This window comes from Rhinatrema bivittatum, chromosome 1 (genome assembly GCF_901001135.1).
Source record: "Rhinatrema bivittatum chromosome 1, aRhiBiv1.1, whole genome shotgun sequence".
Lineage (NCBI taxonomy): Eukaryota > Metazoa > Chordata > Amphibia > Gymnophiona > Rhinatrematidae > Rhinatrema > Rhinatrema bivittatum.
This window is the reverse complement of record NC_042615.1, coordinates 640210454-640238113: the sequence shown is the minus strand read 5'-3', so window position 1 is coordinate 640238113 and position 27660 is coordinate 640210454. Positions and strand designations below refer to the sequence as shown.

At 42.2% G+C, this 27660-nt stretch overlaps 1 protein-coding gene across 3 annotated transcripts in view; it reads left to right on the top strand.

Annotated features, from left to right (window-relative positions):
• Positions 1 to 463: 463 nt before the first annotated feature.
• PAM (peptidylglycine alpha-amidating monooxygenase) overlaps positions 464 to 27660 on the top strand; it is a 780628-nt gene continuing 753431 nt past the window's right edge. Inside the window, exon 1 of one of the 3 annotated variants that reach the window (XM_029572664.1) lies at positions 464 to 702. The gene's annotated coding sequence lies outside the window, so the exon portion shown is untranslated. The remainder of the gene's footprint in view (positions 703 to 27660) is intronic. The other 2 variants (XM_029572646.1, XM_029572654.1) reach the window with 2 other exon arrangements.

Sequence of the window (27660 nt, the reverse complement as noted above, 5' to 3'; positions counted from 1 at the left end):
CAGGAACGGAGGGCGGTAATCCTGTCCCTGGAGGGAATTAGCAGCGGCAGGACTCTGGCTGGTGAATAGCCTAGGGGCAAAAAAAAAGCAGCAGGCAAAAAAGAAAAGGGGGTGGGGGAGGGAAACAGCTGATCTCTTTCCAAAGCAAAGGGGGCTGCTGATGGTGATAGAAGTAATTGGGGGGAGGGGGGAGTAGGGAAAAATCTGAGTAGTGGGTCCCCGTCCCCCCCCAAAAACAAAAAAAATCTACTACCACTTTAGGCTGTCTGGCTCTTGCAGCCTCGCTCAGAATGGGCTGACACAGGAAGAACCCATGAAAGCAACGGGGAGTCAGCTGCATTTGCCCGGGAAGAGGCGGGCTGCTAGCTGTTTGTTTTTGTTATCTGTGGGGTTTTTTTTTTATTAATTTTTTTTTCTTTGTACTGAGAGAGGAGGACGACTGGGACTGCGTCCTCCTGCATTGCCCTGGAAAGAGAGAGAGAGAGAGCTGTGCCTGAGAGGACTCCTACCAGAGCCCACCAGATACGCTGTCTCTCCAACGGGATTCAGATAAGGGAACGGGTTTTCCTGAAAGTGTGTAGCAGGAACTGTAGTTGCTTCCCACAACTTTATTGCTCTACCACTGCAGCGTGTGGACATAGATTTCTTCCAGCTTGGAGCACCCGCTTGCAGAGTGTTGCCAGTCACTGCCCAGGAAGCACAGTAAGTTAATAAGTTAATCACAGAAAGAATAAAGCACGTCCTGGTGTGCCTGCTCGTGTGTTTGGGGGCGGGGAGCTGATGGAGAAGCTGGCAGATGAGAGGGAAGGAGAGAGGTCCCAACAGGAAGCAAAAAGGTCTCAGATTGAAAACAGACTTTCTCTTCAGCTGTGGACAAGTGATAGAGCAAACTCCTTAGAGAAACCTGCAGACAGACAACAGTCCCTTGCAAGGCAGAAGGATCATAGACTAGCCCCTTTGTAATCTGGAACCTCAACTCAGAGCTACTGCTCTTTTGAGAGTGCACAAGAGGGGAGAGACACATTTGATAAAGGAAACACATGCACAGAGAGATGATAATTTTGTTTGTGGGGCTGTGTACTTTTTTTTTTTTTCTCCTGAGCTATAGATTACCAGTTATTTTTCCTACCCTCTGGGATTTTTTTCCTCCCATTTTGTTTTGGGCTGGTGGTATGCACATTGAGCAAAGGACAAACTCCTAGTAATAAATATTGAACAGTTTTTTGAGAGACTCCCAATAATTTCAGAATCTGTAAACTGAGGGGGGGGGGGTTCTTTGTTGCAACTTTATTTAATGCATAACTACCTGCAGTTACATTGTTCATTGATGTCCCTACTACTAAATGTGTTACTTATCTGAAGTAAAGAGCACAGAAAATAAATCAGTGTGGTGAGTTTTCCTGGTATACCCCATTCCTGGAGTGGGGTGCGAATCACAGGGTCCCAGAGAAAGAGTTTGGGGACATTTGGATTATCTATCCCAGTGTCACTAACGCAACCCCCTACTCTGTCCCCTCATACCCATGGGTACAAGTGGGAGTGGTGGTGGTTCTTATGCAGCCCCCTCTCCTCTGGCAGAACATATATATACATTGGGGGGGGGGGTGTATTACAATGGCATAGTGTTTTTTTTTTTCTGTAGTATTTTAATAAGGGTTACCTTTTAGGTGTAAAACAGGAACCGTCACTTATGAAACTGAGTTCTTTGCATTTGGTGTATATAGAAAAAGCATGCGTGTACCTTCCTATTGCTCGCCTCTCACCCTGAGCTATGTGGCCAATTCTGATTTCCTTGCAAATGTAATTTTTAATTAGTATGTGTTGCCAGTAGAGCATATATAAATAAAGAAATACTAAACCGACATTACCCGGACAGGAGGAGCTTTCTTCTGTCTGCTTAAGGATCAGAAAGTGTGAACAGATAATCATAACCCAGATTGTTAAATATAGTTGGGACAGTGCAGCAGATGCATGTGCAGAAGAACTACATAAGCAAGAGAGTGCTAATAAGGAGGAAAGGAAATATAAAATGGATTTATAGAAGGGAAATCGTGATCAGTAAACTCAATAGAAGGTCCCATATGGAACAGTATTTGCCTATTCCATTCTGTTCTCTCCCTCCCTCTCATTTTTTAATCTACTAATTTCTTGCTACTAATTCTATACTTCCAGTTCATTTGGAACTAGGCCTGGGATCTGAAACCATGAGCCCCCATTTGCAACCATTGGGGATCTTTCCTTCACCAGGGGTCATGACTGCTGCCCCTCAAGGCTTCTGCTTCTCTGGCATCCCTGGCTGATCCAGGAAGTGCAAGACCTGCTCAGAGAATTGAACCCTGATCCTTTTGAGCCCCTGGGCGCAGGCCCTCATCGTGTTCTCGAGTGCAGTCGTCTTCTCCATTACTAATCTGGCCCTGATCTTTAAGGGTAAGCTGATGACTTCATAGTTTCCAAATGGAAAGTAGGCTTTCCATTTGGATGTAATCACCATCTGAGCACCCAATCCGGTTTTTCTGACTCCCATCCCAGTGCTGACTGTCATCCCCCTCCCTCCCTCGGCATACATTGGGATAACAGTTAAATATAGCATTAGCCTAACATTTCAGGATGGCAAGGAGGGGTAGGCCTGACTCTGTGAACCTGTCTTGCTGCTGTGTGACGAGCTGTTGCATTGATCAGGGGCAGGCAGCATTGCTGGGGTAACAGCAAAGTTTTCCTACAAGCAGCAACACCTGCTGCCCATCTGACACGCAGTATTATCAGAGCTCTGGCAAAAGCTACATCTATGTGCACACGGAGGCTGGCAACGGGAGACTTTTTTTTTTTTGTTTTGCAGAGGAAAGTTGCCTTGCAGGAATATTACCCTGAAGCCAGCATTAAATATTAAATTATAGCAAACAAAAATCTAGTATAGGCAGCTTATGCTTCATTGACTTAAAGCAGCAGTAGCTCCTGTTTACTGCAGAGTGTCTGAAGGCAGGCTTAAACTGGTGAAGGATAAAGAACCACTGGCATGGTCCTGACTACAAAATATAACAAAACAGTTTTACTAAAAAAAAACCCCAAAAAAAACAGAACCCCAGTAGCATGTCTCTGCCTGTCGCCTTCCTCTGGAAGCCACCATGGTTCCCGCTGCCAATCGGATGTCCTTTCTAAAGCACTCTGTCAGTAACCAGGCTGATGGCCGTTTGGCAGCTAGCAGAAGAGGGAAGGAGAATCTGCACAGCTTGCAGGGATATCTTGTTAATATTTTATAGAGTTTTCTGCAGCAGGCTCTGCTTTAGTTAAATAATTCTTAGTGAGCCTGTATCCTGATTTAAGCTTGCCTTCAGACTTGCTGTATATTTATTTAGTTTCATGGTTTGAGAATCATCTACAAAGCATTCTCTCCCCCTGCCCCTTAGCTTCATCTACGATCTGGGAGAATTCTCATGATAAATGAGAGGCTCTAAATTAGTCTAACAACTTTCATCCAAACTGAAATAAGTTAACTAACAATGAGCAAAAGGCTTGGAATAGATAACCTATAAGTGAACCTGACAAATCAGGGGCTCTATCTACTACAATAGGTGAAGTAAAATTTAAGTAAAAATAATATATTATATATATATATATATATATATGGATTGCATCTTCCATAGTGTAGTGTGTGTGTAAGTAATATTACTACTATGGAAGATGCAATCCTTCTAAAACATTGCTATTTAGGGCCAGAGTCCAATAACGCCCTACTCCTGGGGTACTGATATTTTCAATCAGAGCCCTGTACAGCATGGAATGTCAGAAATATTGTCCACTGGTGGTTATGTATTGCTGTGACTTCACATCATTGGTTTAAGAGTGAAACATTTTTTTCACACCCTGTCCTCTTTGGTGCATCTATGAACAATGTGCTGTCTCTCTCTTGGAAGCTGAATAAACCTTTTGCTGCATTGAAATAACTGAGGTTAAGGACAGAGGAATTTTGTTTTTGGTTGGGCGGAGAGGGAAGCAAGCCAACCAACCCATCCCCTCCCGTTGCTCTTCAATCGGGATCAATCTCTCTCCCCTTCCCACACCCTCTTACTCTTTTTTTTTTTTTTTCTTTTTTTTTGTCTTCCTCCCCATCCCCAAGGAGAAGGAGTGCCCTGTTCTCCCCCTCCCCCCCCCTGCTGGCCTGATTGCTGCTTTGACCTGTGTGGCTGTGCAGAGTTTGGTGTGGTTCAGAGTAGCAGTTGGCCCCCCAGAGATGCAGAGGTGGCGGGTGCGGCCAATGCTGCTCTTCCTCTTCCTCCTTCTGCTGGATAGTTACTGCCTACCCAACCCAGCCCTGGATCTCCTGCCGCAACTCTGCAGCAAGGGCCAGGTTTTGCTTGGGCCATGACTTTTGTGGCCTACTCTGTTTTAACACCTATGACGTGAAGTGCTGTTGCTGTTTTTTGTAGTGTTAAGATAAACAGTAGTAACATCGGAAGCTGACGCTTCTTCTTTTTTTTTTTTTTTATATTGATTATACAGCATTTGGCAGTTTTAAGTAAAACTCACTATAAAATGTGTTGCCTACAAAGACAGTTCGGAGAGGACAGGATCCTCGCTGTCTTCTTAGCACAACTTTAACAACTGGGGTCCTGTAGGGTTTCCTCTTGATCCACCAAGTTCAATCTTTATTACAACTCAGTTCGTAAATTACTAGCTGACTTGGATGTGAATTATAGCATTTACATAGATAATATCCAGATTTATTTTTTTTTGCCAGTATGTGCTACTATGTCTAGTCCCTATTCCAGGTTTCTTCGTGTTTTAATCTCAAAAACTGATCGGATGAAAATTAAACTTGCATTGAATCTTGCAAAGACTGAACTGAGAGTCCTCAGTCAGTGATGGATGTAGGATTCTGCCACCCCCAGGCGCACTGATAGTGCTGGTTCCCTTCCCCCTCCACCCACCCCCAGTATGGTTGGACAACAGGGAGCGGGTCTAAGGCACAGCCCCAGTGTTTCTTGCTGCAGCTGAGAGGTAGATTGTGACAAAAATATGAAAATTCTGAAGTACATTGACAAACATTACCATCTTTTATATTATATACTTTGCTTGTATTTGTATAATTTATTGGGCAAAAAAAAATGATTGTAGGTATCAGTACATGGAAGAGAGGTAAGAAGACCATGAATGAAGGGAGGAAGGGCAGAGAAGACTGAGGACCATGGATGGGAGAAGAGGAGAGGGAGGGAAGTTCCAGGATTGAGGAAGGATCCAGGGAGAAGAGAGGTAGGAAGGATTGGAGTTTCCTGGATCTGGAGGATAGAATCCAAGGTAAAGAATGTGACTTGCAGTGTGGGGATGGTGTGAAGAGATGGCAGGTGTGCCTACCATGCTCTGGTCCTGCTCTACCTTGCATCCCCTCTCTCCAATCTGATATAGTCATGGACACACATCCAGAGCCTTCTTTCACACACACAAAAACAGTCTCCTTTCCCCATCCCCCTTTCTCTTATTCAGAGACACATGACCTCCCATCTGATCCCTTCTCACCTCCCAGTGATCTCCCATTCAGTCTATCCTTATCTATCTATCATGGCTAAAGAGGTTAGGGCTGTTCAGCTTGGAGAAGAGACGGCTAAGGGGGGGATATGATAGAGGTCTACAATATCATGAAAAGACTTGAACAGGCAAATGTGAATCTTGTATTATCCAAAAGAGTTATTAACAGGACTATGGGGCACTCCATGAAGTTAGCAAGTAGCACATTTAAAATTAATTGGAGAAAATTATTTTTTACTCCACGCACAATTGAGCTTTGGAATTTGTTGCTAGAGGATATGGTTAAAGCAACCAATGTAGCTGGGTTTTAAAAGGTTTGGATAAGTCCGTAAACTGCTATTTAATTAATAGAGAATAGTCACTGCTTTTGCCGGCATCAGTAGCATGGGATCCATTAAATGTTTGGGTACTTGCTAGGTATTTGAGTCCAGGATTGGCCACTGTTGGAAACAGGATATTGAGTTTGGACCCTTGGTCTGACCCGATATAGCATATCATATGTTCTTATGATCCTCTTTGCTTTACTGGTTCCAGGCTTACCCTCTCCTCTTCTGTTCCCTGCATGCTGCCTGGGAGGAGAAGATCTGGATCAGGAATCGGAGAACTGTTTTCTGCTGAGTGAAACTTAGCACAGTTGAAGGAAGTAAATCTTCAGCCAGCTTGCTGCCTTACAGATTTTTGCCATCCTAGGCATAGGCACAGACCCATTGACAAATCCAGGCATGTCCTCAGCAGGTTTGAATCGCCAGAGATACCACAGTTCTTTAAGTTTGGGGAATTTTCCATTACTATCTATGCTCTGGTGAGAAAACTTGGTGGGTTTTTTTTTTTTTAGATTGGAACCAGTCTCTTCGACCACATGTAAAAGCTGTAGTGAGAGGTGATTTTTTTTTTTTTTAAACTCTGCATAAAATTTCTTGATCCTTCCAATTTTCGCACTGTTGTATAGTCTTTTGTTCTAATGGGCCTTGACTATTGTAGTTCAGTCTCACGAGTTTGAGCCGTGCTAGTGCCTGTAGTCTCATGCTGAATCTGGCGAGACTACAGGTATCAGCTTCATTGCTCAAACTCGCAGATCTGCCATGCCTGCAGGAATGCTTCCAGGATGGTGCAGGGTCTAAAGCTGCCTACGTGTTGGAAGTCCAAGGCTGATTGGGGGGATGTCTCTCGCTGGGGTTCCAAGGCTGGCATTTTCAGGCTGGCTTGTAGGGTCTGAGGCTTTGGGCTATGGGTATAAGGCAAGTTGGAAGCTCCACAGCTGGCTAGGGAGGATCCAAGGGGGCTGGGGATTCAAGGCTAGAGGGTCTGAGGCAGGCTGGCATTCTCTTCTCATCCTTGTTGCACTGGTGTGGGGGGGGGGGGTGGAAGAGAGGAGGAGAGTTGCTGCTGGGCATGGGGGAAAGAGACAGGGTTTGGGGAGATTCTAGAAACATGAGAGCATAAAAATACCAGATGCCTTTATAAATCTGCTTATCTAAACTAACTATTCCGCTTTACAATCTCTGCCACTCACTCAGAGATCCCCCTGTGCTTGTCACGTGCTTTCTTGCATTCAGTACTGTCCTTGTCTCCACCTGCACGGGGAGGCTGTTCCATGCATCCTCTACATCCTCTGTAAAGCAATATTTTCTTAGATAACTCCCAAGTCTACTTCCTTTCTACGCGCATTCCCTCATTTTAGAGCTTCCTTTCCTTTTGAGAGAGGCCTGCCTTCTGTGAAAGGTATTTAAATGTCTATCATATTTTCCCCAATTCCACATTTTCTCAAGGGTGTACATGTTTATATCTTTAAGTAGTCCCCATATGCTATAGAATGAAGACCACTGATCATTTTAGTAGCCACTCTCTGGACCAATTCCAACCGGTTTATATCCTTTTGAAGGTGCGGTCTCCAATTGTATACAGTACATCAGTTGAGGTCTCACTAGGGAGCAATATCACCTCCTTTTTTTTTCCCTGTTGTCTATTCCTCCCTATGCTGCTAAGCATCTTTCTGGCTTTTGCTGCCACCTTAAGATCATCAGATGCAATCACCCTTAAATCTCAATCTTCTTTCACGCTTAGAAGAATTTCACCCTCTATACTATACCTCTCCATTTGTTTTTGTTTTTTTTTGCAGCCCAAATGCATGACTCTGCATTTTGTAGCATAAAATCTTGGCTGCCAGACTCTAGACCATTCCTCAAGCTTTGGTAGATCCCTAATAAGGGGCAAGGAACTTGATTTCTTTTGTAATCCCAAAGAAGGATGGTACCTTTCATCCCATCCTAGATCTAAAAGGGGTCAACAAGATTCTCCAAGTTGGCAGCAGTAAGATGGAAAAAAATATATAAATAAAGAGGTAAGAAGGGGTGACCTTGTCTGGTTGCTTTGACAGTAGACTACTGGCAAGGGCCTTCGAGCACTCCCCCCCCCCCCCCCCTCTATAGCTACAAATGAGGTCATGAAGGGAGTATCCCCGCTCTCTCTGGCAGCTGAGGTGTGGGGAAATCCCAAGTGTAAGGACTCGTCTAGCAGGACTCAAGGAAAGAAAATGATCTGGTAAGTACAATTTTACCTTATGCACTTATTTGCCAATAGAAAAGTGTTAGGCACTCCGGTGCATGGATATTGAAAATGTGCAGTATAGTGCTGCTTTAAGCCTTTATTTGGGGGTCTGCCTGGGAATTACTTGGGACTAGATGTGCATACCAAGGGCCCAGTTGCTCAAGCTTTTTTCCCCCCTAGACACAGAATGAGAGAGAAAAGCCATAGTAAATCAGACTCCAAGTCAGACAACTTCTTTCAGGCCCCTTGTGTAAAGACAATTAAAAAGATTTTCTGCTTTTGGTCACAACCACCTGCCTTCTCTCTTTAGTCTATAGTTTCCTTTTTATAATATCACAGTCTTCGGGATTGTGGGTTCTGCCTAAGAACAAACAATATGTACAGAAGGAAAGAAAGAAACAGAGCATGTTTGAGGTCTTGTTTTTTATTTTCCTCCTTACAACAAATGCTACATGCGTTTCTTAAAATACCAGTTTGCTGCCCTCGGTATTATGCTGTCTGTCTTTTTCAGCATGAGGGCTTCAGGTGGTCAACCCACACTAATAATTAAATTCCCAGGAGACAAAGGAATGTGAATAATAAATTCAGACAGCTTCTTATGTGCTGGGTGTGTCCATAAACACTTTGCTCATTATCACATTTTGGCACAAAGCTGAACTCTACTAAAATATTTCCCAGCCGTCTCCTGGAAGCAAACCTAACCAGCCAGCTTTTCGGGATATTCATAATGAATATGTATGACAGAAACTTTGGATACCTAATGTATGCTTATTCACTGTGGCAATCCTGAAAACCTGACTGGTTGGTTAGATAAGCCTCCAGCAGAGAGTTGGGGAAAACTGCTCTACTAAATGAGAAATCTAATCATATTGCAACACTTTAAAGATGAAATCCCAAAAGCTATCTGCCTTGTACGGCTGAAAATGTGACCACAGAATGAAAAACAGAGTAGTTCTTCTGTTACAAGCCCCAACAGTTTGTATTTCACGCTAATGGGCTGCTTCAGGGAGGTTATATCTGACACATCTAAAATTCTACATCACAAGAAGTTAGAAAGTCTACACAACAGGCATTGCTCTGAGACACATTTCCCTATGTCTCTTTTTCTCCTGATAGACCAGCCCTTACATTTGGGATTTCCCTGCCCCTCAGCTGCTGACGATAGAGGGCACCCCCCCCCCTTCGTGACATTTATTTCTGCTATAAGTGGGGAATGGCCATAGGCTCTTGCCAATAGAACATAAGATTTGCCATATTGTGTATCAAGCCCAGTATCCTATTTCCAACAGTGGCCATCTCACAAGCACCTGGTAAGATCCCAAAAAGTAAATTAGATTATGTACTGCTTATCCCAGGGATAAGCAGAGGATTTCCTCAAGTCCATCTTAATGGTTTATGGACTCTTCCTCCAGGAACTTATCCAAACTTTTTTTAAACTTAGCTACATTAACAGCTTTCACCACATCCTTTGGCAACGAATTCCAGAGCTTAATTATGTGTTGAGTAAAAAAATATTTTCTCCTAATTGTTTTAAATGTATTACTTAGTGGCTTCGTTGCATGTCCGCTAATTTTTGTACTTCTTGACAGAGTAAACAACCGGTTTGTGTTCACCTGTTCCATTCCGCTCATTATTTTATAGATCTCTATCATATCTCCCCTCAGCCATCTCTTTAGCCTTTCCTCATAGGGGATTTGTTCCACCCCTTTTTATCGTTTTGGCCACCCTTCTCTGTATATTTTCTGTTTCTGCTATATATTTTTTTTTTGAGATATAGTGACCATCATTGCACACAATACTCGAGCATTGGTTGCACCATGTAGCAATACAGAAGCATTATGATATTCTCTGTTCTATTCTCCATTCCTTTCCTAATAATTCCTAGCATTCTATTTCCTTTCTTGACTGCTGATGCACACTGAGCAGATTTCAACATATCCATAATGACGCCTAGATTCTTTTCCTGAGTGATGACTCCTAATGTGGAACTTTGCACTGGGTAGCTATAGTTTAGATTCTTCTTCCCTATGTGCATCACTTTGCACTTGTCCACATTAAATGTCGTCTGCCATTTGTGTGTCCAGTCTCTGTCTTGCAAGGTCCTGTTGCAATTTCTCACAATCCTCTTGTGAATTAACAGTTTTGAATAATTTTGTCATCTGCAAATTTGATCACCTCATTCCCATTTCCAGGTCATTTATTAATATGTTTGCAAAAAACAGTGGTCCCAATACAGATCTCTGGGGCACTCCACTAATCCCCTTCCATCGAGAAAATTATTATTTTTTTAAAACCAGTTCTCAATCTACAATAGAACATTGCCTTCTATCCCATGACTTTTTAATTTCCTCAGGAGTCTCTCATGAAGTACTTTTGTCAAATGCTTTCTCAAAATCTAGATAAAACATATATCAACTGCTGTCAAATAAAATGTACTAAATGTAGAACCCTGGATAATATAACATGTGACCAAATCTAAATAATATAAGACCTGTTATATGGATGTCAATTGAAGTCTGAGTGTACCTTCATACGATGCTGATGGGTAATACAGCTATCGTGTCTATGAGCCTAGAATAAGGCTTCAAAATCATTAGGTACCTCAGTGATGTAGCTCTTTGTGTTGGAATGTCCACTTCCAGACTATTTCATTGATGGCAGCTGAAATGAAGCCATTAATCTCACTTATCTTTTATTCTGTAGTCGGTCTAGCACAGCTGACATCTAGATGTTTCGGAGACTAGCTCCTTCTTCAAGGGCTGAATATTCTCAAGAGAGACTCGCAGAACTCTGTATGATTGTGCTATAATGGCAATATTCATTCATCAAATGTAACCTCAGCTTTGAAGTCTACAAACCTTGAAGATGTAACCGTTAGTTCTTGTAGATTTAAACATTATTCTGAAGATGTAAACTTAGATTTTGAAGACTGTAATCTGTAAGCATTTGTATTCATTGTAAGAATTTGTATTTATTATTTAGCTATTTACATTGATCTGTTACCACTTGGTCCTGTTCTCTCCTTTACCTCAAGTTCTAAGTTCCTACAAAGTTAGCCTTGTTATTTTATACCCACTTGTTTGATGTAATTTTCCAATATTGGTTCTGTGTAAACCGAAGTGGTATGTACTAGTACATGAACTCCGGTATATAAAAGCCTTTAAATAAATAAATAAATGTGGACTGTATCATAGCGGTCTGTGGAGCTCCATGCATTGAAAGCAGCCGCTGATACAGTTTTGAAATTAATTTCTCTATTTTATCTGCCATTATACAGTACCCTTCAAAAAGAGATTGACCTTTCTGTAAATCCCTCTGTACCTCATCCGTGAGTTAAAAACAAATGCTTCAACTGTGTGTAGGCTAGAAAATCTTTGGCTTCCAAACCAAACCAAAGGTGGCCTGAAGGTCAGAGAAAGAAGTGATCGCCCCAGTAGCCCACATCTGCCCCAAACATGTGATCCATTTCTCCTCCCATCTGCGAAAAAATGATATTCTGTCCCTGCTGGGAATTCAGTTAAATGACTGATTGGGGATAATCCTGAATAAGCTACCTTGCCTGTTAATTTATATTTCCATCTTTTCTAGATATACATAATACATCCCAAGCATGGAGAAACCTGACCCCAATCTGACACAGGCATTGTCTTCATCCAAAAGATCGAATGTATAGGTATTGATCCCAATAGTCCTTGCTCAATTTGCACCCAGTGCTTCCCTGATCCCAAAATATAACACTCTATTATACTTTTAAGCTGGGACACTACATAATATTGCAAAACATTTGGCACTCCCAGCGCCTCTTCATTCTTGGCTCGATATAGCACCCCTCTAGCCACCCTTGGAGGGCTCCTAAGCCAGGTATAAGAAAACACCTGCTGCTGCAGAGTGTGTAAAATGGATTCCAGGATTATACATTGTAGAGCTTGAAACAGGTAACTGATTCTTGGTAACAACTTCATTTAATTGTCATGATCCTGCCAAGCCATGACAAATTTTAGCCTTTTCCATTTACCCTAGGTCTAGCTGTAAAGACTGAAATAAAAGAGTATAATTATATCTAAACAGATCCTTGAACTCCAAACTGATGTTGACTCCAAGATACTTAACTGGTCCCTTTGTCCACCGAAATGGGTGCTTATTTTTTAGAACCACACTTTGTTCCTTTGAAATATCAATAGGAAGAATTTTAGATTTGTCATGACTTACCCGAAATCTAGAAACGTATCCAAACCGCTCTAATTCCTCAACCACAGCTGTTAAAGATGACTCTGGCTGCATGAGAAAAACCTCAAAACGTGGCTCTTCCGACAAGCCTATTCGGAATCGCAGAAACAATTCGACACAGGTCAAAGAGCAAAATAGCACAATATAAAGTCCACTACCGACTTTATACCCTTAGGACCTTCAGGACCTTATCTGGACAGTCCACCCACCTGCTATGAAAAACCATCTCTTGAAGCATCAGCTTTCCAGCTCATGCTCTTCCCATAGTTATTTTATTTTATATATCTTTTTTACGTTTAATATTTAATATTTATTGATCTACGTTCTTTTGTTCAATAAATTGTTGATTGTTTAATGTTACGCTGCACGTTCTCTGTTCAATACTTTGTCTATTGTTTAATGTAACGCCTTACCGGCGACAGTTTTGTTATATGGAAACCGACTTGATTTGATATGTATATCGAGAATGTCGGTATATAAAAACCCTAAATAAATAAATGAGAGAGAAAATATCTGCATACAAAGAAATTTTGAACTGTTCAATCCTCTCCGCGTGTTGAATAGCTTCCACTAGTGGTTCCATACTCAATGGGGCAGATTTTATAAATCTGCGCACACGCGTACTTTTGTTCGCACACCAGGCGCGAACAAGAGTACACGGGATTTCAATAGATACGCGCGTAGCCATTAAAATCCGGGGTCGGCGCACGCAAGGCTGCCCAAAATCGGCAGCCTGCGCGCGCCGAGCCGCGCAGCCTGCTTCTGTTCCCTCCGAGGCCGCTCCGAAATCGGAGAGGCCTTGGAGGGAACTTTCCTTCGCCCACCTCCCCCCTACCTCTATCACGAAAGTTACGCCTGCTCGAAGCAGGCGTAACTTTGCGCACACCGGGCCGGCTGCCGCGCTCCATGTTCCGGTCTGGGGGCCAGGGGCCGCTGTCACGCCCCCGGGCCGGAACCATGCCCCCGAAACGCCGCGTCCCGGGGCTTGCGTGCGCCGCCGAGCCTATGCAGAATAGGCTCGGCGCGCGCAGGGGGGGTTTGGAGTAGGTTTTCGGGGGGTACGCGCGTATCCCTTTGAAAATCTACCCCAATGCAAATAGCAATGGAGAAAGTGGACACCCCTGACATGTGCCACGGAGAATGGGAAAGGTCTGTGTACCCTCCATTAATCTTTAGGCAGGCCGCCGGTCTGCGATATAACTCTTGTACCCATTGCAAAAATTATACCCCTCTATGCCCATTTTCCCCATTACCGAGAACAAAAAAGGCCAATGAACTGTGTCAAAGGCCTTTTCAGCATCTATAGTGAGTAATAAAGATGGGATTCCCTTAGTTTTAGCTACATGTAATAAATCTAAAATTTTCCTTATGTTATCAGCTGTTCTTACAGGCATGAAACCTGTCTGGTCAATTTTAATAAGCTTCCCAACCATCCCTCACAGTCTCATCGCCCAAATTTTCAAGTCTGTTTGAGCGATTATAGGCCTATATGACCACAAATAATAGGGTCTTTACCCGCTTTGGTAAAATAATGATTCCAGCTACATGCCCATTGGAGTAACAAGACACCCCTCTCGCAGGCAATTAAACATCATAGTTAGGGGACCTGTAAGTAGATCTTAAAATTGTTTGTAAAACAGTGGAGTGAAGCCATTGATCCCCCATGGGATTTTCCCGACTTTAAATCTTTTATCGCCCACTCAACTTCCAATTCTGAAATGGGCTTCCCTAATTGTAGCTGTTCCCTTGTAGATAAAACAGGTAACTTGATCCCTTCTAAATATGAGGATATCTCCCCCCTCCAGTCGCCAACGTTTCTTTTAGAGTATAAATCCTGTATAAAATTGAAGGAATCGTGCCCAGATATCCTTTGCTTCCAATAGCATATGTCCTTCCTTATCTTTTATGCAGTTTATTTTTTAACCTATTGGCTACCATCTTGCTACTTTTATTCCCAAACTCATGTTGTTGCTTAAGCAGGTCCGGACATGATCTCATCCATTTTCTGATCAGGTTTCCACACAGGAATTGACCCAGGAGGGTGTTCTAATTTTACTTAATTCCTGTATTAGAGTAAGGCATTTTTCCCCCTCCCCCCCTCCCCTCCCATATCGCCAGCTTCAGAATGTCCCAGATTGAAATAGGAGATATGTCTGCGGATTCATTCAAGGAAATATATTCTTCTAAATCCTTTCTAATCCACTTATTATTTCCCACATCCTTTATAAGATCCCAAATCCTTCCAGAATCTTCTGCCAAACTTCCTCTCTAATGGGAAAACCTCCCACCAAATGGGTGCATGATCCGACTTGTAATACATTGTTTCAGACCTACACAGGTGAGGCATGAGTCCTTGGCTATTAGAAAGAAATCTATCCTAGAATATGAGTTGGGTGGACGAGAGAAAAAGTGTAACTTCTACTAGATGGGAACATAAGGTGCCAAATATCAATCAGATGCCAATGATTTTAGTTTGAGATCCTACCTCTCTTGCCCCCTCTGACTTTACCAGAGGATGTGTCCAACAATGGCAACCTAGTGATATTAAAGTCTCCCGCTATTAGTGCTTCCGCTGGCATATGCCTAAAGCTTTACACAAATCTCATTGAACATTGCTTTTCGAGCTTTATTTGGGCAGTAAATGTTGACTAAGATAAATCTACTATTGTTTATATCTACATGGAGTATTATATAATGGCAATTTGGATCGTTATAAGATGCCAACACGAACCACTGCTTGATTGGCGAATAGGATCCCCACTCCACTATACCAACTCCCTGGTGCAGTGGGGGTAATGGTGAGAAGCTAGCAATCGCTCATCTCTGCGACGCAAATGTGTCTCCTGAATGAACGCTACTGTTGTGTGTAGCCAATTCAGATCTTGAAACAGCATTTGGCGCTTAAAAGGGGAATTTAGCCCTTTTTGCATTAATAGAAAACATTTTTATATTAGCCATATATCAACCCCCCCCCCCCCCCCAGGTTCGGAGTGCCCTTCTAAGCCTCCACTTACCAACCATGAAAAAAAAAAAATAAAACCTCCCTTGTTCAATTCTTCCACCCTTACCTCTTGTGGCTTTATCCGGCTCCCTTAAACTTGCTGAAAACTTAATTATCTCAACCCAAAATTGCTCCACCCAACATCCCCCCTCCCCCCACCTTGAAATACCTGTCCAGCCCATATAACTAAACTCCATCTACTAGCCTGTAGATCCCTCCTGAAGGGAGTAGTGAGATACCTGTCCGTCCGTCCCCCCCCCCCCCCCCCTTACCCTATAATACATAAAACAATCCCTACCTCTTACCATCCTCCCCTCTTAAACACTTAACCAACTGATTTACCTAAACACTTCATAGCAACCCGCTTTCAAATAACTATGATAAATATCTTTTTAGAGTCCAAGTAATAAATCCATCAGAACTCCTGCAGGCCAATAACCAGCCTGCCTGACACTGGAACTGGAGTCCTCATTCTGCTCAGCCCCTCCTATTCCTGCCAGGATCAGGTGGAAAGGAGTCACTGGATTTGGGTAGACAGCACACCTAGATGAGTTGATGAACCTCCAGAGCCTCAGGTAAGGCTCCCCCCCCCCCCTCCTTTTCCAGTATGTTGCCATTTTGGTGGATCCAGGACACTCAACTGATCCATTTGCATCACTGAGCTAGGAGTAGAGACGCCTGCCGCAGTAGAAATTGTGTAAGCTTCATCTAGGGTCTTGATTTTTGATGTGTAACCCCTTGGATCGTGAAAGCAAAACCATCTATACCACATGCTTTCTTTCCTAAGAAGTACCATCAATGGCTGAAGTTCTCTTCTTCTTAGTGTGCCTGGGGACATGTCATAGAATACCAGCTCGTGCCTTCCCAGGAGAATGGGCTCGACTTTCTAGCACAGTGCATAATATCTTCTTTCATCAGGAAACTATGAAAGCAGGCACTAATATCTCTTGGAGCGTTCCGTGGGGTATTCCCTAGAGCCCTAAGCGCCCTTTCTATTACCATATCTGGCTGTGTATTCTCTATTCCAGGTTCTGCCGCTGCGGAAAGTAGTGCGGAGCAAATCCATTGCACCACTTGCATAGCATTAGCATTTTCTGGTGTTTCTGGGAGCCCCCGAATCCATAGATTAGATCTTCACAATCTATTCTCTAAGTCCTCCTCCATTTTTTATACCATTTCCTCCTGTTTCTTATGTTCAGCCACTTCTGTAGTGATAGAGGATAATTTAGTCCCTTGATCTTTGAGTAGGGCCTCCACGTCTTCTTCCCTCTTGCCCAAATCTAGGAAATCTGATTGGAGATTGGCTGTAGTCGCACAAAATTCTTCCTTTAAAGAGCAGATATCTTGCTTAATATCAAGAAACCAATTATCAAAGTCTTTTTATTTATTTTTTAGTGTCCGCCATTCCACTTTCGCTGGGAAACAGTGTCTTCCGTTTTGGCTTCTTGCATGTCTTATGCCACTGTGGGTAGGCTGTTCAAGGCCTCATATCTTGATCCACTCGCATCAAACGAGAATTGTTTCAGATCCATCTGCTTTTTCTTGCAGGTCATAATCGCAGTAGTTTCAAGGCTGCTATTTGTGTATTTCATGCTTTTAAAATCTGGAGTGTGTAGGTATAAATGCTGAAAACCCGGGAAAGGAGTGGAGAGAAAGCATAGATGTCCATTAGAGACCGATGATGTCACTTCCTCCATCACCTCATCTTTTAACCATGCCGGCAGTTATTTGGCCTTTTTTCTACTTTTTTTGGATAAGTGGCATATGTTTGGCCTGGGCTTCCAAGATGGTGTGTTTAAATAATGTCCATGCCTGATGTAAACTCTTGACCTTTACAGCTGCTTCTTTCAGTTTTTTCCCCCCCTCATTGTCCTCATTTTATCATTTATTTATTAATAAAATTCTTATATACCGTCATTCAGACTGGCCATCACAACGGTTTCCAAGCATAAAATGTAAATAAAACCATAAATAAAAATAACCAGATAATATGCACTTACTCCTTAAAAATAGATTAAATTAAACAAAACACAATAAAATGCATTCATAATAAAATACATGATATTTAAGTGCTTTTATATCTCTCACTCTCAGTTGAAAAAGCTGGCTGCTTCATGTTATATTAATAAATACTTAAAATGGTACTTAGTTAAAATAGTTCTCAGTCAGTCCTCCAAACGCAATTCCAAAAAGCCAGGTTTTCAAATTATTTTTAAAAGATTTCCTATCCGCTTGGATCCTTAACTCAGTAGGAGGCTCATTCCACAGCTTAGGGCCGGCCAGGGAAATACTTCGATCTCTGACCTGACTAAGATGTGCTGAATTTACCGATGGTATTGTTAGAAGCCCTTTATTAGCTGATCTCAGGTTTCTCTGGGGTTTATGTAGATGAATTGCTGTATTCAACCAGTCAGTTTCTTTTCCATAAATAATTTTATGTAAAATGCAGAGTACTTTATATTGGATGCAATATTTTATAGGTAACCAGTGAAGTCTTGGCAAGATAGGTGTTATATGATCACTCTTTTTTGACTCAGTTGGTACCCTTGCTGCAGCATTTTGTAATATTTGTAAAGGGCGTATTGTTGAGGCTGGTAGTCCTAGTAACAGGGAATTACAATAATCAGTACTCGAGAAAATTAATAACTGCAGCACTGTTCTGAAATCTTCATCCGTTAATAATGGTTTCAATCGCCTCAGTGTCATCAGTTTACCATAGCCGCCTTTAATTTTCGCTGTGATATGTTTTTTTAGATTGAGCTCTGTGTCTATAATTATACCAAGATCTCTAGTCTGATCTGATGGTTTAATCGTTATATTGTTTTCATATGATATGTCAGGAAGAGGTTCCTCTTTTTTTTTTTTTTTTTTTTGTCTGGTACAGTGATCTCAGTTTTATTAACGTTTAGGACTAGTCTCATATGTGTGAGCATTGCTTAATAATATTTAGATATATAGCTGTCAGTTTATATGCCTTTGAGTGTATCATTTACTGGGACTAGAATTTGAATGTCGTCTGCATAGATAAAATGTGTTAAGCCTAGCCCGGTTAGCAGGTGGCACAATGGTAACATATACACATTGAACAAAGTAGTTGATAAGGAGGAGCCTTGCGGAACTCCTGTATCAAGGGTAATTTTATCTGACCTTACATTATTAATTTACACTATATATGAACGGTTTTCCAGAAGTGATTTAAACCATTGCAAAGTTGTTCCAGTTATTCCAATTTCTTCTAATCTGTTGAGAAGTATAGTATGGTTAACTGTGTCAGAAGTGGCCGAGAGATCAAGTAATATTAGGAGGTAGCTTTGTCCACTGTCAAAACCCCTTAGTACCGTATCTATTAGTGCTAATAATAAAGTTCCCGTACTAAAGTTTTTCCTGAAACCGAATTGTGTTGGGAAAAGAAATTGTTCTTTTGCAGATGCTGTCAGTTGTTTTTTGACTACTTTCTCTAAGATTTTAGCTAAAAAAAAAAAAAAAAAGGAAGATTGGATATTGGTCTGAAATTATTTAGACTGGTCGGGTCTAGATTTTGATTTTTTAATATTGGTTTGATTGTAGCACTCTTTATTATCTCCCTCCTTTAATGAGAGATTAGTTATTGAAGTTACGATTGGAGCAATTGTGTTCCAATTGCTTTTAACAAAAGTATAGGGACTGTGTCTAGAGCAGTGGTTCTCAACCTTTTTTTTTTTTTTTGGCCGGGACACACCTGACAGATGGTTCTCACATGTATGACACACTGAACATGTAACCATCACGGGGCTAAATGTAAACATGCACTCTGCATCCACAGGAATCCCCTCAACCCCCAGCAATGAGTGCAGAGCAGATCTAGGGCAATACCCTGTACAGCTCACCATACAAAAAAGATATTCTGGTTCTGATGACATCCCAGTAAAAGCAAAACAAACTCCCTTTACTACCAGACGCAATAGCCTTCCTTATGAAAAGACAGTAATTTACCACTAATGCATATCCTATTGAGAAAACACAACAAATAAAATTGATACAAATGCCTACATGCTAGTAAAATAACTCACCTCGGTCACACACCCAGAACTGACCTTCAACAAGTACAGAAAAACCACAAATTATAAATATGGAGACAGAAACTGGAATGGAAAATAAAAAAAACCACTCTGCATGCAGTGTGAACCTGGAGAAATGGAAAGAAATATAGCACCTAACAGACTCTCAGGATTAGCAATAATGCACACAAAGTTACTGTTTTGAGTGTGTTCCATAATACAGGTGTAACAACCCTATCTAAGAAATACAACTATTAAACCAGGTCCTAAACACTAATACATTTCCTATTGGGAAAACAGAATAAGCCAAGCTGCTATAGAGCCCCACACAGAAATAATTGTAAAGCTATACTAAAAATGTTGCAAAACAGCTGCTGAACAGAATAATATCCAACAATTAAAAACTCATAAAAATTATTAAAACGTCCAAATATCAATAAAATATTTCAAAGCAGACATCGCATAATACCCAATAATTAAAATGGCAGTCTATCAAGAAAAATAAATTTAAAAAGCCACTTTTACTTATCCTCTCCAGCAACTGTCTTACTCCTTTCCCTTCCAGGCCAATAGCACTCACCAGAAGCAGCAAGTGCTGCTGAAGCTCTGTTCTCACAGTCCTCTTCCTTAGACGCACGCTCTCTCTCGCTCATGCTCTCTCGCTCATGCTCGCATGCTCATGCTCTCTCATGCTCTCTCTCGCGCGCTCTCGCTCGCTCTCATGCTCGCACTCGCGCGCTCTCCCTCTCGCTCTCTCTCATGCTCTCTCTCGCGCGCTCTCCCTCTCGCTCTCTCTCATGCTCTCTCTCGCTCTCATGCTCTCTCTCTCGCTCTCATGCTCTCTTTTTTTATATATAAGATCTCAATCACACACAAATGCTGTCACCCAGGCTTCCATTCACACGCATACAAGCTCTCACCAAAAACAACTTCTTCCTTCACTGCAGGGATGGGCTCCAGTTCGCTGTGGCTTTACTCCGGGCCTTCTTTTTTCGCCGCCACGGGGATGGGCTCCCGTGGCAGCCTTGCTTGGTTGGGGTTGGGTTTTCCTCTTCGCCGCCACGGGTTTCGACACCGCAATTCCTCCCACTCCACCCCCGGTTATACGATGCCTACCTCACCGGCCAATCAAAGGCTTCCTCCCTTTTTCCTACTTCCACTGGCAGGTGGAAGGGAGGAGGCTTCCGATTGGCCTGCGTAGGGGCAGGCAGAATGAAGGAAGCTTCCCATTGGGGGGTGGGGGGGTGAGAAGAAAGGAGGCTTCCAATTGGCCCGCGGGGGCTGGAAAAAGGGAGAAGGAAAGTACAACAGGGCAGAGGGACACCAGGAGACGCGACACATTGGTTGAGAAGCGCTGGTCTAGAGGATGGTTGGTGGGGTTTAATGTCATAAATCTTTCTATTTCCTCTGAAATTTTCTCAAAGCTTGACCATTTATCTATTTCTTTGATTTGCATATTTATTCCTTGATTTATAGTGGGATTCATGCTCTCTATTAAGTTAGTTATTTTATTCCTGAAGAAATAAGCTATGCCATTACATCTGTGTTCCAAAAACATAATATTGTTATGAGCATGTGTTTTTGTCAAATCAGTGACTGTTGAACAAAATTCTTGGGTTGTGGGTAAATGTTTGAATTTTATAAACAAAATTATTCCTGTTTTGCCTGATTTTATCAGTTTCTTGTAATGAGCTAGAAAAGATTGAGTGTTTGGTCAGATTTATTAGATCTCCAATTTCTTTCCTTTTTTTCTTAATCTTTTTTTACTTCCATGATTTGCTTCTTAAAGGATTTTTGGTTTTTTTGTTTCTTAAATTTGTTTTCAAGGGGTTTATTTTGTCTGCTGTAATCAGTGTTATCATACCAGGAAGTAATGGCATTGGTTGTACTGGAAAGGTCAATATTATCTCTGTAATTTTTAAATTCCTTATTTAGTTCCTCTGTTTTAAATGGAGGGCAATAGCTAAAAGTAGTTGGAGAAAATCTATTTGCGTTCTTTTTTTACTTAAATTTTAAACTACTGTTTATTAAATAATGATCTGACCAAGGTACAGGGGTACATTCAATATTCTTAACTGGAGTTTCTAAGGTGTTTGTGAAAATTAGGTCCAAGCTGTGTCCAGCTTTATGAGTTGAGCCAGAGGGTATTAAATTAAAACCAAGTGCTGCAAACGAGTCTATAAGGGTGCTACATGCTATGGATAAAGGTTTGGAATAATTGTTGGCTTATGGGAAGCTCAGCCAGAAGGTCTTCCAGTTGATAGTAGAAAGATGTGGACTAATGGCATCCTGAGCGAATGCCAAAGCTGGCAGGTTCTTCAGTCAATGGAAGGAGACAGATTCCAGTGGGTTAGATGCCAAAATCCAACCTTGACCAAAGGGCAGGCTCCTATATATTTTTTTGCTTTGGCTCCTGATAGGCAAAGTGATAAGTATAGAGGAGCACCCCTCAGAGGTAATATTGATAGCCCTGGATTGGCTGAGGAAATGTTGGTATGCAGACCTAATAAAGCTTCTAACAGGAACCCCCATGCAACTCCTAGAAAACAGGGATTGCTGTGGGAGGATCCAGTTGCAATGGAAGACTCCTCTCTGTTCTGTCTTACAGCCTGGCTCTTGAAAGGGCACGGCTACAAGGCAAAGTTTATTCCGTGGTGGTTGAGACGACCATACTGAAAGCACATAAGAGTTCAACCTCGTTAGCCTAGCTATTTGAAACTTATTGCTGGGAACATAAAATTTTCCCATGGAGGTTGGACATCCCACAAATCCTAGACTTCTTGCAGAAGGACATGGGCATATGCTTAGCACTCAATTTGCTGAAGGTTCAAGTTGCAGTCATATCCTGCTACAGGGGCTGAATTTAAAAGTACCCAGGTAGCAGCACATCCAGATGTAGTGTGCTTTTTTTGAAAAGAGTGACATGTATATGACCACCTTTCAGACTGATTTTTCCTCAGTAGGATCGCAACTTGGTTCTCAGAATACAATCATTAAAAACTACCTTTATGGTAGCAATCTGCTCTGCCAGGTGCATTTCGGAGTTAGACTTTCATATGCAGAGAACCTTATTTAGTAATCTTGCATCACTTAGTCACCTTCCAACTGATACTCTCCTTTCCATTTGAATCAGATAGGGTTGCTGTCAACATTTAGAAGAAAAGAATATAAGGAAAGATTGCACTTCCTGGATGCCCGCTGGGTACTACTAAGGTGGCAAACTCCTTCAAGAGGTCAGGCAGATTGTTCGTGCTGTTGAGAGGACTGTATATAGGACAGGCAGCCTCCAAGGCCACATTAGCTAGATCAGAGGGGGCCAATTCTGGTCCTCAAGAGCCATAAACAGTTCTGGTTTTCAGTGAATATCCACAGTGAATATACATGAGAGAGTTGTGTGCATGTCCTCCATTGTATGCAAATCCATCTCATGCATAGTCATTGTGGATAATCTGAAAACCCAGCCTGTTTGTGGCACTTGGACTGGAAACACCACCTCCTTGCCTGAGTCCAGGGCACTGCCTTCTCATGGGGGCTGCTGTGCCAGGACCTTGTTGGTGAAGGCAGTGGCTCACTGATCATGTGCAATGCCTTGTCCAGCTCAACCGAAGACTGGGCAGTGCTGGGTGAGAGTGAGAAGACTGGATCATTCCCCTACCATGTTCCACAGCTGGTTCAGCTTGCTCCTGTCCACAGGCTCTTTAACCTGCAGCTGCTTGGAGTACAGGTCCTTGGCGGGATTGGCAGCCATGGGCACTCTGATCAATCACTCTTTACTGTCATAGTTGGCCTGCCAGTAGCCCCAGCACTACTGTTGCTAGCTGTGCACTGCCTTTCACACTAGGCAGAGATGGATTTAGGATTTTTTCCACCCCTAAGCACTTTTGGTGCTTTCACTACCCTACATCCTGCCAGAGTTTATTACAGGATAGCAAAGAGCTATTAACTGCTGAATGAGATTAAACAGAATGGAAAGCAGCCAGTCTGGTGCCCCTAAACATTTGCCGGCATAGGCATAATGGGTGCTGCTTATGCCTAAATCCAGGGCTTGACACTAGGTTGCCCTTTTTCCGGAATCCCATGACTCATGCACTGACTTACTGATGTGCAGTGTGCATGGTTGTGCATGCATACGGGCAGGCAGATAAATGGACACAGCCTCAACAATAGGTGCTGTCCCTTCTTGCAAATCAGTGTCTTTAACAGTCTGTGGGGTTTTTTTTTTAATACTGTTCTTTGCGACACTTTAATTTGGTCAATTCCAAAAAAGGTAGCCTTCTCCTATTTGTCTGTTTCTTTTTCAACCATAAAGCTTTTATTTCTTAACTTCTTGGATTAATGGATAAAAATGCATTTTTTAAAAATTTTATTTTATTTTTTTTAATATAGGTACTATACTCTGATCTGAGAGCTACTAAATGAGAGTTTCAGGAGGGGGGACTTTAGAGGCCTGTCCTAGTTTTTGAACTTGCACCCAATGCAGTAGGATGAATATCAGGATAGCCAGGGCTAGCCTACAGTGTCCCTCCAGGATCTGGGTAGCTTGGTAGCTTTGCTGTCTCGCAACAGCCATACCATGGTTGTATCAAAATGACACTGACACGGGTCTTTGCCTGTGAGCATTACATTAATACCTGTTAGTTTGGTCTATAGTGGCAAGATAGGCACATCAAGATCTCCCCTTACTTCATCACTGTAATAGTAAAAGAACATGTAGTAAAGATGACACTTTTGTAATAAAGGGCTGTTTTCACATTTTTCCACATCTACTTATTCTCAACCAACATATCTCCAGGGGCAATGACTGTTCCTTGTGAATTGTTAATGTATATTGGGTTTTTCACATCTGATGGGATGCACCTGTGTGCAGTGACGAAGGGATAGAGCTATAAAATTAAAATGTAAGAATTATGTCCGGATGTGTCTGATCGAATGCAGATGTTCAAATCCAATTCAGATGGTGGTCTGCCATATAGCAGTAGCATGTCACAGATGTGCATGCCACTGTTTCTTGGGTATAACATATGGCAATGTGGGTTGTTTTTTTTTTTTTTTGTGCATGGACACTATCAGTTTCTGAAAGGAAGTTGTAAATCTTTTCTAGTTATTAGAACAGCTAAATATGGACTATTCAGCTTTACAGTTTAAAAAAAAAATCACTCATTACATGTTCTCTGCAAACCAAAACTGAGTGTTTGCTGTGTCCTGATATAGATGTGGTAAAAGCATTGATGACTGTTGCGTTGCTTTGCATAACTTTAGGACTTCTGTAGGGTAAATTGGACAGAATGGAATCCTCTTGATCTTCATCATGGTTGACATGCCATAGTTTTAATTGTGCCTGTTAATTTCCTTTTCTTGAGTTCTGTTAGAATAGGAACCTCCTGAGAATGAAGCAACTACCAAACTGTATTTCTTCTTTGCTTTTGTCTCTGTTGCTAAACTTCTTCATGGAGGCATAATGATTATATGCTCCTAAGGACAGAAATGACTTTGCTCTGTGTCATTCATCCTGTTGCCACCTCCTTACATCCTTAACTCTCCATGCCTCCTTAGAGGTTGCTGTTAGAGGTCTCTTCTCTCCCCTTCCCCTTTGTTTTAGTTTAGATATTATTTAAGTCAAGATTTTGCTGCACTGCTTTGATAGATTACTGGCACGTGCCTGGATTGCACCTCCCTTTATATAACCAGTGTTGATGCCATGGAAAAAGGTGTGTGTTCTCGTGTCTCCATCACCCAGAAGGTGGAGTAAACCCGTTTGTCTGGATTGGTCAAGCAGGACTCAAGGAAAGGAAATGAACAGGTAAGATTAAATTTCTCCTTTTTAGTTTTTTTTTAATATTCTTACTGTAAATTGGAATTAAAGAATATTATTTTTGATGATGATATCCAACTTTTGGCCTCTTTGAATAAAAGGGAGGAAGGGACTATTTTCCAGTTAAATGAATGTCTGTGAACTATTGCTGCATAGTTATGAGAATGGGCTGGTGTCAAATCCTGAGAAAACAAATTTATTAAGATTGGTATCAGGACAATGGGATTCCTTGTTCCTGGTTAGGGGGCATGGCGTTGTCTCAAAAGATGTGAAACCTTTTTGGGGTAAAGTTAGATTCATTGTTGACTTTGGAAAAACAGATTTCATTAGTGATGAGGATGGCATTTCAGAGATTGAAATGGGTAAGACTGCTAAGACTGTTCTTGGAAACTGAAGTATTGAAAAAGGTAACTTTTATGCCTTTGCATTGTGGCAATTGGATTACTGTAAGACATTTTACTAGGTAAAGTGATTAGGAGGCTTCAAGTAATCCAGAAAGCAGCAGCATGCATAATTTTGGGATATGCACGGAGCGTATCAGCTGTTCCATTTACTTTTGAAATTGCGCTGGCTTTCCATTGTGCAATGGTGCAAATTCAAATGTTTAACATTGGCCTTTAAGGTTTTTACTGGAGTTGGTTCACCCCTTCTTAGAGGTCATATTCAGTGGTATAAAAGTGAGTGAGAGTTGGAGCTCATAGTCTCAAAACTATTTGATTTGGCTCCGCCTCCCAATTGGAGGTCTGCACTCAATTATAGTGGTGGTGAAAAGCAGATCATCTAAGAAAGGGGGTTTCCCTAAGATCACAGGGCTGGCTAGTACTTGCGAGAGCTGTGAGCCTTCAGTGTTGGGGAGCTCACTGTCAGGAGTTGATAGCACAAGGGTGTTGGAGTGCAGAAGAGTCCTTTTGGAACATCAATCGGCTGTAAGCCCGTGTGGTCCAGTTGGCATGTTTGCGGTTCAGCAGCAGATTGCAGGGTCAAGTGGTCTGGGTAATGTCGGACAAAGCAACGACAGTGGCTTACATCAATCTGCAAAGAGGAACCAAGTGCCAGCAAGTGTCGCAGGAAATAGTCCAGTTTATGGAATGGGCAGAACTGCATCTTGAGGAGATCTCAGCCTCACCAATTTCAGGAAAAGACAATGTAAGAGTCTACTTTCTCAGCAGACAATCTGGATCCAGGAGAATAGGAATTGTCAATCGAAGCGTTTCAGCTAATAGTGGATCGCCGGGGCTTTCCATTTTTATGGACATATTGGCGATTGCTTGCAATGCGAAAATTCCTCGCTTCTTCAGTTACAGGAGAGATACAAAGTCTTTGGGCATCGATACCCTCATGCTGGAGTAGCTGGAGGACAAGATGCTGTATGCTTTCTCCCATGGCCCATGTTGGGCAGAATGATTCAGAAGATGGAGAGTCGCAGGGGAATGGTGCTTCTGGTGGCACCACATTTGCTCAGAAGATCGTGGTATGCAGTTTTGTGAAGGTTCCTGTGGACTGTCCCCTCCAGTTTCCAGCACTCAGAGACCTGTTCTTCACGAAGATCCAGATCGGTTTTGTCTTAGGTATGGCCCTTGAGAAGGCTCAGTTGCTGAAGGGACGATATTCTACTGTGATGATTGCCACCTTACTACGAGCAAGAAAGTTCTCCACTTCCTTAGCTTATGTGCGAGCTTGGTGTGAAGATTGTGGGGTTCTTCCTCGTTCAGTTAAGATCCCACTCATTTTGCAAATTGTACAGGATGGATTAAGTAAAGGGTTTGCCCTTAATTCATTAAAGTTACAGGTGGTGGCTTTTGCCTGTTTCTGAGGTCAGGTGATTGGTGGGCCTTTGTCGGCTCATCCAAATGAGGCATGTTTCTTGAAAGGAATGAAGCAATTTCATCCTCCTTTGCGGTTACCAATGCCCTTGTGGAGTCTTAATCTATTTTTTTTTTTTTTAAGCTGTGCATGAGGTTACTGACCTTAAAAACCTGTTTTTGTGGCAATTTGTTCTGCACATTATCTGAACTACAGGCCTCATCTTGTCAGAAGTCGTTTCTACAAGTGACTCCAGGGGCAATACAGCTGCCTTACTGGTCCTTCCTTTTTGCCAGAAGTGGTCTCTGATTTTCATTTAAATCAGTCTATTTCCCTGCTGTCTCTGGACAGAGCAAGAGATGTGAAGGAATATCGCCTATTACAGCCCTTGGATGTCAAGAGACATATTTTGAGGTTTTTAGAGGTTCCCAACCTCTCAGGAAGACTGACCAGCTGATTAGTCCATGGTGGGAGTAAACAGGGTGAGCCGGTGGGTCACGGGCTACAATAGCCCACTGGATTAAGGAGGTAGTCATGGCCGCATATGTGGATGCTGAGCAGCCGTTACCTAGTCAGGTTAGGACTCAGGAAGTGTCATGGGCGGAGGTTAAATTGTTTCCCATTTGACATTTACTGAGGTGTGACATGGTCCTATTTACACACATTTTCCAGTCATTATCGCCTGGATGTGCAGGCCCAGGAGGACACAGCCT